Source organism: Suncus etruscus, chromosome 15 (assembly GCF_024139225.1).
Source record: "Suncus etruscus isolate mSunEtr1 chromosome 15, mSunEtr1.pri.cur, whole genome shotgun sequence".
Lineage (NCBI taxonomy): Eukaryota > Metazoa > Chordata > Mammalia > Eulipotyphla > Soricidae > Suncus > Suncus etruscus.
The window spans coordinates 17,396,807-17,413,374 of NC_064862.1; the positions used below are offsets into that span (position 1 = coordinate 17,396,807).

General features: G+C 39.4%; 1 protein-coding gene across 1 annotated transcript in view; it reads left to right on the forward strand.

Annotated features, from left to right (window-relative positions):
• LOC126031048 (sterile alpha motif domain-containing protein 5-like) overlaps window positions 1–16,568 on the forward strand; it is a 1,042,808-nt gene that overhangs the window by 466,131 nt on the left and 560,109 nt on the right. The gene's annotated exons all lie outside the window — the stretch shown is intronic.

Below are 16,568 nucleotides of genomic sequence, written 5' to 3' on the forward strand. Positions count from 1 at the left end.
AGCTATGTATATACCATATAGACTATCCATTATTTGTTCTTTCTCTTATTTTTTTTATCTAGTATGATACTTTCTTGCTCTATTCAAATTCCATCCTAAAATGTAGAAAACCAATGTTTCCCTTATATTCTGTTGTGAATATTTACAGCAATTTCTTCATCTACTTATCTGTCACTGAATACTTGGGGTCTCTCAGGTTCTTGGCTATTATAAATAGTCATAAATGTTTGTGTGTGTTTGAACTATAAGTATATCTAAATATGTACATATATATATATGTTTAAGCTAATGCATTTGTTTTTTTGGAGCAAGCACCAAAATGCAGAATTTCTGAGTAAATCTATACAAATTTTTGAGATATCTCAATACTGTGTTATATAGATACATAACCAGAATGACATTCCCATCAACAGTGAATTAAGGTTCTTTCTTCCCTACACCTTCATTAGCACTGGTTGTTTTCAGACTTTTTGGTTTGCTTACTTTTTGTTTTTTGTTTGGAGGACCACATTCAGTGATAGATGATAATTGGGACTTAGTCCTAATTCTGTACTTAGGAATCACTCTTGGTGCTGCTAAGTGGACCATATGGCATGACAGGGATCAAAGCTGGGTTGGTTGTAAGCAATTTCTCCAATCTCTGTTTCATATCTTTTTAGTGTAAGTTGTCCACTAATTGTGATTTGAATGTGTGCTACAATATCCCTCATATAAACAGATCCTAAGACCTAGGAAAGCATCTAGAGTACAGGCAGGGGTGGGGAGGGAGAAGGGATATTTGGGACATTGGTGATGGGAATGTTGAACTGGTGAAGGGGGGTGTTCTTTACATGACTGAAACCCAACCACAATCATGTTTATAATCAAGGTGTTTAAATAAAGATATTAATTTAAAAAAAAAAGACCTAGGAATGCACCAAGTTTAAAAAGGCCCTATCTACCTGAGGTATCTTCTAGGTCTCAGGATCTGTTTATATGAGGAATGATATAGCAGATGTGAATCTTTTTTATAATCAGTGAAGAATACTGTTTATATGCCTTGAAAGAAGCACCATTTTGAGGTCTTCCCCTTATTTCTTTTCTTATTGTTGCTGTTGTTGAGTTCTGGAATATAATATAAGATATATCATTTTATTTTATTTTTATAATATATTTATTTAAGCACCATGATTACAAGCATGATTGTAGTTAGATTTCAGTCATAAACAGAACTCCCCCCTTCACCAGTGCAACATTCCCACCACCAATGCCTCCCCTCCCTCCTTCTGCACCCTTGCCTGTATTCGAGACAGGCATTCTACTTCTCTCACTCATTAACATTGTCAGGATAGTTGTTAATGTAGCTATTCTCCTAACTGCACACACCACTTTTTGTAGTGAGCTTCATATTGTGAACCGGTTCTTTCGGCCCTCATCTGTATTGTATCTGGGCATTATTACATAATGACTTTAATCTTTCTTAAGACCCATAGATGAGTGAGACTATTCTGTGTCTATCTGTCTCCCTCTGACTTATTTACACAGAATAATAGATTTTATGTACATCCACATATAGGAAAATTTCATGACAGCTGCATAGTATTCCATTGTGTATATGTACCACAGTTTCTTTAGCCATTCATCTGTTGAAGGGCATCTTGGTTGTTTCCAGAGTCTGGCTATTGTAAATAGGGCTGCAATGAATATAGGTGTGAGGAAGGGATTTTTGAATTGTATTTTTCTGTTCCTAGTGTGTATCCCTAGGAGTGGTATAGAATAGATGGATCATATGGGAGCTCAATTTCCAGTTTTTTTAAGAATATCCATATTGTTTTCCATAAAGGCTGGACTAGAAGACATTTTCTCCATAACTGAATAAAAAATATCTAAACCCAACATAAAAGGGGAGAAGAAATGAACAGAAGAAATACAACTGACCAAAGACACATGAAAAAATGCTCCACATCACAAATCATCAGAGAGATGCAAATCAAAACAATGATGAGGTACCATCTCACACCACAGAGACTGGCACACATCTCAAAGAACAAGAACAATCAGTGCTGCTGGGAATGTGGAGAGAAAAGAACTCTTATTCACTGATAGATCATTTTAAACCTTCCATTCAATGTCAACCAATACACATAATCACTGGACATTAGCAACTGACTTTCTAACCCAATGACTCAAACTGACATCTAACTGATTTGGGAAGCCAAGTGGTTAACTGGATTCTCAGAACAGATGGACTCTTGAGCAACCCTAAGCACATTCTAATTGGCCCAGAGCACCAAAGTAGTAAAAGAATCAGACCCACATAGCCACACCATATATCATCAAGATTGAATCATGGGTCACTTGAACACTTTTTGTGGAGTCCACCAAAAAGAAAAGTAAGTAAATAAATCTTTAATTGTCCTCTATAGATTACTCCTTTGGATTGGATGTCATGTGAAATTTCTCCAAAACTTTAAACCCAAAGAAGGGAATTGACATAACAATTGAAAAAGAAAGATTCCATTAAGAAATGTCTTCGCCAGCCCAAGAGAAGAAATGGAGGCTGAGCCTAACACCAGAATAAAATGGCAGCTTCTCTTCTTCCCACTAGCAATGGGCTGGATCCAACAGGCATTGCCAACATAGAGCAGGATGATTTGTTGGCTTCTAGTATTTTCTTTAAAAAAAAATGGAAACATCTTGGGGAGAAAGGAATTTTCATTCACTGCTGGTGGGAATGCCGTCTAGTCCTAGTCAAGCCCTTAGGGAAAACAATATGGAGATACCTAAAAAAAAAAAAAAAAAAAAAAAAAAAAAAAAAACCTGGAAATTGAGCTCCCATTTGATCCAGCTATACCACTCCTAGGGATTTACCCTAGGATCACAAAAATACAATACAAAAATCCCTTCCTCACATCTATATTCATCGCAGCACTTTCTACAATAGCCAGACTTTGGAAACAACCAAGATGCCCTTCAACAGATGAATGGCTAAAAAAAACTGTGGTACATATACACAATGGAATACTATGCAGCTGTCAGGAGATATGAAGCAATGACATTTTCCTATACATGGATATACATGGAATCTATTATGCTCCTTGAAATAAGTCAGAGGGAGAGAGGCACAGAATAGTCTCACTCATCTATGGGTTTTAAGAAAAATTAAAGACATTGAAATAATTCCCAGAGAAGAGTGCCAGAAAGACTGTCTCAAGATATGAAGCTTATCACAAAAAGTGGTGAGTGCAGTTAGTGAAATAACTATGCTGATAACTATCATAACAATGTCAGTGAGTGAGGGATGGAGAAAGCCTGTCTCAAATACAGACAGGAGAGGAGGTGGGAAGAGATGGGGGCATTGGTGATGGGAAGGTTGCACAGTAAAGGGGGATGTTCTTGTTATGACTGAAACCCAACTACAATTAAGTTTGTAACCACACTGTTTAAATAAATAATTTAATGAAAAAATGGAAATATCCACTTTTTTCCTTCAGTTTATGAGGCAGAGCAAGCTGATTCATGTTCTACGTTTCTGTTGAAAAAAATGTGGTTGGTACGAAGGGCAAGCAGTCTCAAGAATGTTAATGGAAATTTAAAAAATGATCAACCCTTAATACCCAACCCAAAGTCAACGACAATAGAGTCAAGAGACCCAAACTACAACAAGATACACACAAAAGGGACCTGTTGATAAACTAGCAATCCAGGGGCAAAGGGCAGAGACAGGGGAAGCATGCTGGAAAAAGGGACAGAGGGAGATCAACACTGGTGGTGGGAATTGCCCTAATTCACTATCACTATGTACCTTAAATATAACTGCGAAAGACTTGTAATTCACATTGGTCTCAATAAAAATTTACAAAAAAAAAAATGGAAACAACAATTCACAGGAAGCTTCACTATGAATCTCTTCCAAAATAAAGTGCTAATTAAATATTTGCATCCAATATGTTTTCTTCTTCAAATCAACTTTTTGAAGGCTGCCCAATTTTTTCCAAATAGCACATTGTTTGTAGGAGTTTCACAGCTTTGCACACAGTCTATTCAGTTCCAAAACACTGAGTCAATTTTTAGAGTCCAAGAAGGCAGGTCTCTCTCTCTCTCTTATACTATTCTATTCAGATACAGGTTACAGTCCGGTATGATAAACTGATTCCCTGACCCAAGGCTTTGGACTGACCTGTCCAATACAAGTGCATTGAAGAAGGAGTTTTGACTTAATTAGGATGAGCTGTCTGTCTTTCAAGGGACTGCCTGGAAATCAACCCAGTGCAGCCTGCTGTGTAGTTCTTACATTGCTAATGCAAGGGCAAAAGTTGCATAGAAAAAGCATGTCTTGAGGTATTGCCTAGAGAGGAATTCAAAATGCTCAGCACAATTTGCCCAGTCCTCAACCTGAGAATATCTTCAGCTAAAAGATGAGAGGGAAGCTTGCAAATGGGGACCCTGGACACTCACTTCAGCTGCGATCAGGGAAGCAGCTGATTGATTTTTACAAATTAGCCTCCTTGGTTTCAGACAGGGTTATTGAGGGCATGCAGCCCTGGTGGGCACATTGGCTTAGCCGCTCAAGGTGGTTTTCAATCCACCTACACTCCTACTGTGACCTTGGACTGAGTACTGGGGCTCTGTCTGCCTTTGCAGCTATCTAAGGAAGCACACAGAACAAAGGTGTGTTTGATTGGGAATTAGAGAGATAGCTTAAACAATGGCTTCATCTTCGTCAATGTTGACTGCTTGCTGAGCAAGTTTGTACCCCCAGGAAGATGAGCTTTTGCTTGTGTGTTTGGAAGAAGCATCCAGAAAGCCCAATGCTTGAGCAGGCAACTGCTGGGATGGTTTAGGGAAAGACTTCAATTTGGGCCTTGAATAAAAGGTCTCATTAAAATGTCCTTTTATTTCCTCACCTCCTAATCTAGCCAGAGATAGACTGCTGCTTGGTTAATTATGAAATTATGTTTATTTTATTCTTTGGTCTGCAATTTTTTTGAGGGGTGGGGGGTCTGTGATCGCTCACTTTTAAAGCAGTGATTTGTAGGAAGCACACTAGCTGGTCCAAATACCACTGATGTATTTATTGTTCAAAAAGGGATCACTAAACTTAGCTGCTGTTAGATCAAAGCAGACACAAGGGGGCAGAGTGATACACAGCAAGCATGGTCGTTGACTTACATGCAGTAGAACCCAAGTTCTTTCCTGGCACCCCATATAGTGCCAGGAGCTCATGAGGAGTGATCTCTGAGACTAGAACTAGGAGTAAGCTCTATGGGAAGGAAGGAAGGAAGGAAGGAAGGAAGGAAGGAAGGAAGGAAGGAAGGAAGGAAGGAAGGAAGGAAGGAAAGAAAGGAAGGAAGGAAAGGAAAGGAAGGAAGGAAGGAAGGAAGGAAGGAAGGAAGGAAGGGAGGGAGGGAGGGAGGAAGGGGAGGGAGGGAGGGAGGGAGGGAGGGGGGGGTGGGTGGGAGGGAGGGAGGGAGGGAGGAGGGAGGGAGGGAGGGAGGAAGGAAGGGAGGGAGGGAGGAAGAAGGGAGGGAGTGAGGAAGGAAGGGAGGGAGGAAGGAAGGAAGGAAGGGAGGGAGGAAGGAAGGAAGGTAGGAAGGAAGGAAGGAAGGAAGGAAGGAAGGAAGGAAGGAAGGAAGGAAGGAAGGAAGGAAGGAAGGAAGGAAGGAAGGAAGGAAGGAAGGAAGGAAGGAAGGAAGGAAGGAAGGAAGGAAGGAAGGAGGGAGGGAGGGAGGGAGGGAAGATTGATTGATTGATTGCACCTATGGATGCTGGGTCCAAAATCACATCGTATGTTTGTCCTTTCTGCCTGGGAAGTTGAGATTGAAACAGTCTGATCAAGTGCCACTGCAAGAGCTAATCTGCTTCCCACTGGGTTCTGTCTAAATGAGACAAATAGTGTGTTGTTGAAATAAATTTGGGGTTACCTATTTTTATGTTGTTTGAACCAGGAAATGACCATGGCTTTCCACTTTTTCTGTTAATTCTTTTCTTCTACCGAGTACATTTCATATGTACTGTTATTTCTCATGTCTTTATAACATGCTGCAGGCTATGAGCAGTAGCGCTAGATTGCTCTCTATGTCCTAGCTATGAGAAGTCATGTAAGGACTATTTCCAATTTTTTGTTTGGTATATAATCAAAAATGTTAGTGATGAAGCCAGTGGAGGTCTCTGCGTGACTTTTGTGAGTGGATAGGAGAGACAGAAGCCATGAGAAAGGAATCTGCCACTTCACTCTATCCACCTCTGCTACCCAATAGCAGCTGGGGTAACCGAGGACTGATGAGTCTGCTGTGAGCCTCAATCTTTGCAGGACAGGAAAGCCTGTCGAAGACCTTACCTGAATCTTTCAGTTCCATCCCTCTCCCTCACGGAAAAGAATTTTCAGAAGGGGACAAGCAGTGAGATGAAGATAGATTGTATTTGGAAACTGAGGAAAGAAAGTGAGAGGGAGAGGGAGAAGGAGAGGAGAGAGACAAAGAGATGCTCAAGAGAGAACCAGGGCTTCTTAAAAGTGGGAAAGGAGCCCCAATACATTTCCCACCATTAAATAAAGTAGCAATGCCCATGCTCAAGAGGGGAAATGAGGGTGACATGCATAGGCTGGCAACACATGTGTGTTCGTAGGCAACGCATGTGTCCTTTTTCTTTGTTCAAGTTGGTTTATATAGGGTTTCTCCCCACCTGCCCCCACCACACAGGGCTTTCTACCTAGGTAAAAACCATTGCTAGGATGGTGGCTAAGGGAAAAAGATAGAGCATTTGATGGTCTTCTTTTATGTTCTTTTCCTGGCCTTTGTTTCTGTTAGGGCTTCTCTTAAGAGGGCTCCAGCCTTCTCTGGGTTTGTTCTGGCGCTGGTTCAAAGTTTTATTCGGTACCAGTCCTTAGTTTCTGTGTCCACATTGTGGATCCTGACAACCTTAGCACTAGTGACAAAGTACCTTCTTCAGATCCCATCTCTTGGTTTTATTAGATCCCCCAAACTCATTGCTTTTTCTATCTGCCTTCCTGCCTGCTTCAGTAGTTTAGGAATAATGTCTTAACAACTGTATTCACTGTAGAATTAATAATTGGTGACAAACTGCACATTAGTCATGTACATTTGATTGATAAACTGTACAAATGGACAATACTTTCCACCATGCAAATTATTGACAGGCTGGTGGGTGAAGAAAGACCCTGATTATCAATATTCTAATCTTCCAGATAATGTAATAGATGCTTTAATTATACATTTATCAAATGTAAATGTAGCTTAGTGCTAGATAGTATTTCATATTTTTAATATGAATAAAGGTGAAATCAGTCATCCAAGATAAAACATCTACTAAGAGAAGCAGGTTATATCTGTATCTCCCTGACAACAGAATTCTTCTCTCTCTTTCACTCTCATTCTCTCTTTTGCTCTCTATTTTTCTCTCTCTCTTTCACTCTCTCTCTCCCCCCACTCCAAGATTCAGCAGGAATTGAATATTATAGTAATAGAAAGTGACTTGCCATACATATTCAGAAATACCATTTTGGAGAAGGAATTTCTGATAGCACTCTCAATCTGCCTACATAACTGATGGCATATTCAGAGTTAAATAAATCCTTTGGAGGAATAAGATGCTCCTGGAAGCTAGGATTAACAGATCAGATGCTTATCTTGCATTCCTTACATTTCAAACATAAGCAAGAAATATTTTGATAAATGAACAGCAGAATAATTACACTATCACTTCCCGAAATACCTTTAAAAAATTAAAACCATGAAAAATGTTCAGAGGCATTAAAACATGTGAAAGTTCCTTTTGCACACAGGGGTCCTGCATGAACTAAATTCTTCTTGATGAGTGATTGAGAGAGCTTATTCTCTTAAATGTGGAAAATATTTATACTTGCAGCATTTTTTTTAAAGGAGATGACAAGGATGTCCACCCAACTTTAACAGTTGACTACTGATGAAGAAGGACCTGAATTAAAAACAACATGATTCTTTGGTGCTATTTGAATATGGTATTCTTCCTTTTCTTCATTTTTTAAAATATGTTTTAAAATGTGGTCTTGAGTAATAATAAAAAAAGACCCAGGTTCTAAAAGACTTGGTTATCAGAATTATCTCGTAAGAGGTCCCTTAGGCAATATTTAAAATGGGAAAAAATGGAGAAAATATTCTTGCAGGGGCCAGGAGATAGCTCCAAGGACTAGAGCACATTCTATGCATGCCCAGGTCCTCAATCACTGGTACTATATGCCCATACCCAGCACTACTGGTTATAGCTCTGGCGGCTGCACCATAAAAAATAAAGGGATATTCCAGAAGCCCAAAATGCCATGACATAAGTGTTACACATATCTACTTCACATTCATATATTTATGCCAGCACACATAATATAACATTCAGATATGACCCTACACACACTCACACATATACATTTAAACGCATAACTAGTAAAAGGAAATGTGCAGATAACACCCTCAGCGCTGTATTTTATGATTGATTGCTGTGCCTTCCCTGGTGCTAAGCTCTTTATCCTCAGAAAGCAATATTTCATTCTTTCTCTAAACCTCTATTGGGCTATTGGAATAACTATCATTCTACAGTCAAGGAATTGAACTCAGAGAAATACAATAGGCAAAAAAAAAAAAAGTTGTAAAGCAGGCTACTCTGGATTAAAAGGAGACTAAATGCACCTACATCTAGATTTTCTTTCTTAGGAAGTTTTATTTTTCTTTATAGTGTGTTGCAAGTCAGCCCCTGAAGAGTTTGAATGATGGAGGGATGGAGGATGAGGCCTTTCTCTTCCAGCTCGGACCACACGTCTGATACTCTGTTCAGTTGGCAGTTCTGAGGTGAATGTGGTGGGAAGAAAGCCAACAGGCAGTCAGGCTTCCGAAGAAAACAGCTCTTTATCCGTGAAGATGCCGAAGCCAAAAGGCCTAAGAATAGGCCCCAGGAAACAAGCCTCTCACCTTCCACAGACCCTTGCTTTTATGCCCCAGAATCAGGTACCACCCAATGGTGGGATCAGATACCACCCAATGGTAGGAGCAGAATCAGGTACCACTCTAGGGTGGGAGCAGAATGCCAGGTCACACCCTAGGTGTGACAATCACCTATCAGGGTAGGGTCAGTAACTTAATAATCCCATTAAAATGTTTACATACACAACAATATTGTACAACCAGGCAGAATTTCTGCTCAGTTAACCAATTGTGATGCTGAGATGCCTTCAGGGCCAGGTCCTCTGGCTAAATTCTGGTCTCAGCAATGACTTTGGATGATTCCACTCTTTCCTGAGAGGCCAGCTCGCCTTCATATCTACACATACCAGTCCATTTCTCCCCAAGCCCCAGATCCACCACTAGAACATGCTCAGTACATTGGGGCAGCCTCAGATTTTGAGAGTGCTTTAGATACCTTTCAAAACTAAATAACTGTATAGCTATAACTGGCAAAATTCCCAATGCTGGGTACTTTCTCTTTCCTTTCCTTCCAAGAAATCTAGGAAATTTACTTTCATTCAAGACCCCAGTTCACTAGCCTCTACTTTGCTGAGTTCTACCCATCAACTGCTGTGCTTTTGTGTTTTATTTCAGCAGGATAATGAAGTGGCACTCACTTGTTTACTTTCTTGTCCTATTGAGGGTCAAGACTACTCAGCAGCCTCATTTTATTTCCAAGACATCAGCACACTTGTAAGAAACATGTAAGAAACTACTGGTGAGAATGTTGTCTGAGTCAACCTTTCTGGCAAATAATAAAAACGCATCTCAAAAACCAATCAGTAGAGCTTTCATGTGTCCCAGCTATTCCATTTCTTGGCATTTACTCACGGGCCGAACATCCATTCAGAAATGGCATTGGTTTTCCTATGTTCATTGTAGCATGAGCCAGAAACTGAAAATTACCTGTGTCCAAAAAAAAAAAAAAAATAACTGGATAAACTATAGTACAATACACAATAGAACACTAATTGATGATAAAAAAGATGAACAATATGCCACCACATGGATGAAACTAGAGCATATCTTGCTTATGAAGAGGGACAGATACAGAATGATTTGTCTCATATGTGGGATATAAAGAAGCATAGCAGCAAAATAACAAATGATCCAAAGCAACTTAATCTGACAGTCGTCTACAGATGGAGATTCCAATGGTAGTAAAATATTCAGGGAGTGTGGGTTTCTTGGACAGGATTGGAGGAAGATGAATGGAGGGATCTCGAACAATGGTGATGGAAACCAGACCCTCTGGTGGAGGAAGTGGGGTTAGAATGTTGTTCATGAAACCTAACCATTGACTATTGTAAAATTACAATGTACAGTGACTAAAATGAATCAAGTTTAACAAAAGAAATTCAGTATATGTGGCTTTTTATGAGAGATTTTATTACTTTTATTACTGTGGACTCCCCCTCTTTCCTTGGGGTTACATGTAGCAGTTGATGTGCTTTAAATCAAAGTTGATTCTTCTGCAAAAAAAAATTATCAAGTAATTTCTTTCCATTACACTTATCATGTTATTCCCTTTTTAGCAGAAAGCATAGGGTGTTTGCCTTGCATGTGGCCAAACTGGGTTAGATCTCTGGCATCTCATATCATCCCCTTAGCCTGCCAGGAGTAATTTCTTAAAGCAGAGTAAGAAATAAACTCTGAGCACCACCAGATGTGGCTCACCCCAAAATTTGTTGATTTCTAGGCAAAGTTTTCTGGTATTTGAGCCTCGGATCAAAGTTTAGCAACCTGTACCTACCACAACCAATGTGGCTCTTTGATTCTGGCACATTTCTTTTCTTTCTTTTTTTTTTTTAAATTTTTATTGTGGTCAACGTGAATTACAAATTTTTCACAGTAATATTTAAGTGATAATGAATGAGAGGCATTCCCACCACTAGTATTGTCCTCCCTTCATCCCTGTTCCGAGCATGCATCCCACATCTCCCTCTTTTACACCCCCCCATAAAGCTAGTGCACCTGTTCTTCCCTGTACAGCTTGTTGTAGGTTGAGTATTGATCCTATTGTGTTGACTTTGGACTTGGTTTTCAAGCTCCCTTCAATTATGAGACTGATCAACGTGACTCCAGTAATTAGGTTCTATTGGAAATATAAGAAAAGTTGTGGGAAAGAAAAGAAAGAAAAATGGGGGCAGAAAAAAAAAGAGAAAAACTAGGAGGAGTCCGTCTAGGTGTTATAAATATCCATTTAGAAGAAAAAGGGAAAAGGAAGAAAAAGTTAACAAAACAAGACGAGGCAAAAAAAAAAAAAAAAAAAAAAAAACAAGAAACGAGTAACCACAAAAGTATAAAAAGAATAAAAAATAAAATACCAAATCATCAGCTATGAAGAAACAAAAATAAAAACCGATCAGCAACTACTTAAAAAGGTTTATTTATTATTATTATTATTATTCTTTTTGCATAGGCATGGTAAATATTGGAGAAAATTAGAAAGGGAATTCCCTTGGCCTAAGAGATACAAGACCTAAGAGATACAAGAGAACAACTACAGTCTCCATACTCCCCAAGGTCTTTTTATGATGCCAGAAATCTTTCCGCTCAGATGTGGGTGATGACATCCTGCCTCTGTTGCTGGAGATCTTGTTATTTGTGTAGGTCATAAGGCAAACGAAGACTTGGAAAGAGTTTTTCTTTATGGTTCTACGAGTTCTGTTCCATCACTATTGTTGTAATCAGTCTTCTGTAATTAGTGGATTTGGTTTTTGCTCAGATCCTAGAACAGAGCCTAGGATAGAGTCTTTCCTTATGGTTCCAGAAGTTCTGCTCAGTCATAGTTGTCAAAGTCAAACCTCAGGTATTAGAGATCTTGGTTTTTGTACTAATCCTAGACTGAGGTGTAGTATAGAAACTTCCTCATTGATCCCTTGATAGGTTCTGTCCAGTCCATGTTTGTCAAATTCAGTCTTCTGTAAATAGCGATTTTGGTTTTTGCTCAGGGCAAAAGATGACATGTCTCTTGATTGCATTATACCATTAGGTGATGAGATAGGGCAGCCCTCTTAACTCAAGTTGTTGCTGTTTCCTCATGTCAGGATGTCATGTTAAAACTGGTGCAAGTAGGTGCCAGGACGGTGTTCGGAGTTGCCTCAGGAGGAGTTTGGTTCCTGGTACTGTTGCTGTTGGTTCCACATCTGGGATGTGGGGTTCTGGGTTGGACAGTCACTGTTCAATCACATGGAGTCTCAGTTGAATCCACATGACACATGTTCAGGGTAGGAGGTGTCTCTGTCTTATAAAAAGTATGGCTTCTTATCCCTAGTAGATAAGAGCTTGTTTCTGTGCATAACATTTCCCTTTGTCTGGCACATTTCTTATGACAGTTTCTCCAGTTGTTAAATTTATAGAGTCACTCCCAGATTATGGGAGGAGGCAACAGCATTGACTTCCTTTATCCTGGCCGATATAGAGGCTCAATAGCTTAAGGTCAGCTCCTACTTTGTGCCCTTTATTGCTATTGAAATATTAATTATGTCATTATGGACTAGAATGGATGATGTGACTCTTAGCTGTGAATGTGTCCAGTTCATTTTTTATCTATGAGAAAGCCATATGTATATCAGGAAGAAGAAAGAATGGTTTCATCAATCTTTTGGGAAAACAGCTAAGATTTATGTTATAAATTTTGGAATATCATTGAACTTGAAAATTTTTTGAGCCAAAGAGATAATGTATCTGGTAAGGCTTTGAATATAGCCAATTCTGATTCTACATGAATTGGGAAGTGATTTATTTAATATTTTCTATGAGAATTAAATAGAATTGAATCTTGTTTTTATTTTTGGAACTATATATGGTCTCTTGAGCCTCAATAGGAGAAAGCCCTGAGCACAGAGCCAAGAGTAAGCCCTGAGCTTAGTGTGACCCACAGCTCTCAAAAATGGAAAAGAAAATGTTCTTGCTGATGTTGTAATAGAATATCAGATCTTCTTCTAATAACTCCAAAGCATACAAAGAGTAACATTCAAATGTTAATCAAACCGGAGATGAGAATCAGTGATCATATACACAAATAAGAGCTCTCACAGTTGACCAAACAGGGTCTAGAAGTATTCTTAAATAGAGTCAACCTTTTTCTCGCATAGGTAATTGTAAAACTGCCTAGAATATTATTTATTATAAACAAACCCAGAACCTAATATTTAGAGGTATTCAAATATTTATTTGCTTCTTTCCACACTTTATGTACAAAGTTAACTTGAAACTGTGAGTTTGAAGAATTCCTAATTTACCCTCTAGAGTGGTTCATTATCAAGGAAAGACTTCAGGCAACTTGCCTGGTGTAAGGGCTTCCCAGCACATCAAATTCTATTCTGCTCTTGCAGATAGCCTTGTTCACACTGTGGCTTTCAAGCCCCTTGGACCATGTTTGACATTTCTCTCTCTATTGCTTCACAGAGAGATTGAGAGATAGAGAGTCAGGCTCATTACAAGGTTTGTCCCTTTTGATTGTGTGCTTGGAGATTACTGTTAATAGATTCACCAGAATTAAAAAAAATATTCTCACCTAAAGGTCATCATCATTATGTTCCCAAATAGTCACATTTTTTGTTATGCAGTAAGGAACAAATAGCTTTGTCTAGGTTTCTGCCACGGAGCCATTTCTAATCATGTTTGTGATTATGGGTCATGGAATTAATTACCTGGATGATCAAGAGAAAAGGAATATCAGAGAAGCAAAATTCTGGTAGTGTTTTCATGTAGCACATTTTATTGCCCTTTCTATGGTGCCTTGGCATTTTTTGTGCTGTTACCATGTTAATGCCTGTGGAATTAGCTGAATATGTAAAATCTAGATTATTGACTAGTAATTCATTATTCACAGTCCAGTTTTTCTTTATAATTATAGAGGATGGAATAATGTTTGTGGAACCAGAACTGGCAGAAGGACATTTTGCATCTTAATAGAGATGGGGACCTTAGGGGTGTATATATTTCCTAAAATTTTCCCCCACATCTTTTTTGTTTGTTTGTTTTGTTTTGTTTTTCGGCCACACCTGGTGACGTTCAGGGATTACTCCTGGCTCTGCGCTCAGAAATAGCTCCTGGCTTGGGGGACCATATTGGACATCAGGGGAGGTCAATCTTAGGCTAGTACGTTTGAGGCAGATGCATTCCCATTTGTACCACCACTCTGGCTGCTCCCCCCATCTTTTAAAAACAATCTGTTTTTAGTGCTGGAAATGAAAACCAGGATTTTTTATAAGCAAGGCTAGTCCTTTATCACTGAGCCCTCACATATCTTATTTGTGAGCATCTAGAATTCTTTTAGATTTCTGAAACTTTTATCAAGCTAGAAAGCCATGGTACTTTATCTTCCCATAGAAGATGATCTGGATATGGACTTGACCATGTTTGTTTGGCCCCAGACACAGGCCATTTTTTAATTCAATCCTTAATTATACCTGTTTCCAAATCAGCTCTTGAGAATCTATAACCCAAGATAATAGTGCATATATGAGAAGCCAATGCTATCATCCCTAATTGGTGATGGGTCTGTGAATGGAGGACAAAATGGGGAGGGTGTTAAGAAAAACAACAGGGATAGAACTGACATCTTGTGTGTGTGATCACTCTTTTGTACTTCTCTGGAAATATTTATCTAGCCTACCTTGGAAAATATATTTGCCTTCCCTGGATCTATTAAGAAACAAAGCATGTTTCTGTGCTTTGGAAAGCTTAACAGATTTTGTGGTTTACAGATTCCCGAAACCTGTAGTCTTTGGTAGCTTTTGAACAGAAGACTAAAGAACAGAGGAAACTATTACTATTTCTTGGTCAGGACCAGGGAAGCCCGGATGTTACCTTGAAGGGAAAAGAGAGCAAAACAGCCAAGTTTGGAATGTGATTTCCTATCTATGCCAGGGAAACAGTGTGTGGGGTGGGTATCACTTTTTATTTATTTAATTTTTTGCAACCCTTGAGAAAAGATGGAAACACAAAGCTTCAACCCTGAGCAAGGTTCCTAAAAAAGAAGAGTCCAATCTATTCCTGTACTTCCAGCTGCAGTTCCAAGCCAGCCCATTGAAAAATCTAAACAAAACCCATGTGAAATTCACTGCAGAGCCCAGGCTCCCTATCACCATGCCTGGTTCAAAAGTGAGTTGTTATAGCAACAGGAGAAAAGTAAATGAGCATTTCACATTGCAAAATTATGCCTGCCTCTGCTCTAAACAGCTCTTGTCCAACAGTCCAATGAGCCCAAAGCACTTAAAGAGAAAGAATTCCCTTTTAATTGTTGGGGCTGGCATCCCACCTCCTTTCCAACTCCGAGTTCATTTCAATTAACCTTATCCCCAAATCGATATAGTAAATTCTCTGGCAGGATGAGATGGAACAACACGCTGTCTGATGAAGATGACCTCGGGAATATATGGTGCCCTGTGCTTCAGAGCTGAAGAATAGCCCGAGTGCTGAGTGGCACCCAGCACCCAGCACAGGATACATGGCCTTTCACCTCTAAATCATTGTTTTTAATCCAGTATAGATTGCAAGCAGCCAAGAGAGCTTGCTTTTTAACACTTGTTCGCTGACCTGTATTAAATTGGATGTTGATCTGGGTCCAGCTTTCAACAAAAGTCTCAGGTGGGCACTCTCCATGACCCACACTGGCATCCAAGAAGGTACTCAAAGGCTGATGAGGTTGAAAAAGGGTCTTTGTTTTATTTTCATTTTTTTCCCATTTGTTCTCAAACCCCGTCCTCCAATAATTACATGCAATACTGGAGGAAGATTTCTTGGATCACTAGTTGTGTCTTAGTCATCTCATAAGGAGCTTATCTCAAGCCTAAAACACTTCTTTTTAGTTAAGTATTTCTAATAATTGATGTTGCAAATAATCACGTTTAAATTGATTTGTAAATATGTAAAACAATGAGGGAGAGAGAACCAACCCTGAGTCCTCAGTGTGAGCCTCCCACAAAGCCTAAGGCAAATTTTAATTATTAGCTATAACTGATCTCTGTAATTATCCTGGGCTAATATTTTCCACTGCCTTTCTGTTTAAAGACACAGGCACACAATTTAGGTACCTGGACAAGTTTGCAGTTGGGAGAAACCATCTCCATTTTAGGAAAGATGCACCATAATAGGAAACAGCCTGCAATTTTAGACTCTGAAGGGGACCCAAATCACTGGGAGACCCGCAGGGCCATATTGAAAGAGCAAGTCAGCCTGGAGGCATTGGTTGGGGTTGACATGAACTCTTCATTTATGAAGGTTCAAAGTCATCGTTGAAATCCAAGGCAAGACTGTGTGGCAAAAAGCATCTGCCTTGCAAATATGAAGCTGCAGATTCAATCCATATAGATTCAACAGTCCTTGGCACAAAAGAGTGTGCAATTAATCCCTGGCACACAGGTCAGTGGTCATGAACCAATGTTCATATGCATGACCCCTGGCAAACACTGTGACTGCACTGTATATATGTGCAACCTTCAGTAAACTTCACAACACAGGGTTTGAGCATGCAATCCTGGCTTACTGCAACAACAAAGAGATGTGAAGGGAAAAGATTTTCAAACAGTATTATCATCTTTCTCACTTCTGTGATGGAGCTGGCATCAATAGTCTCAGCCTGCTTCT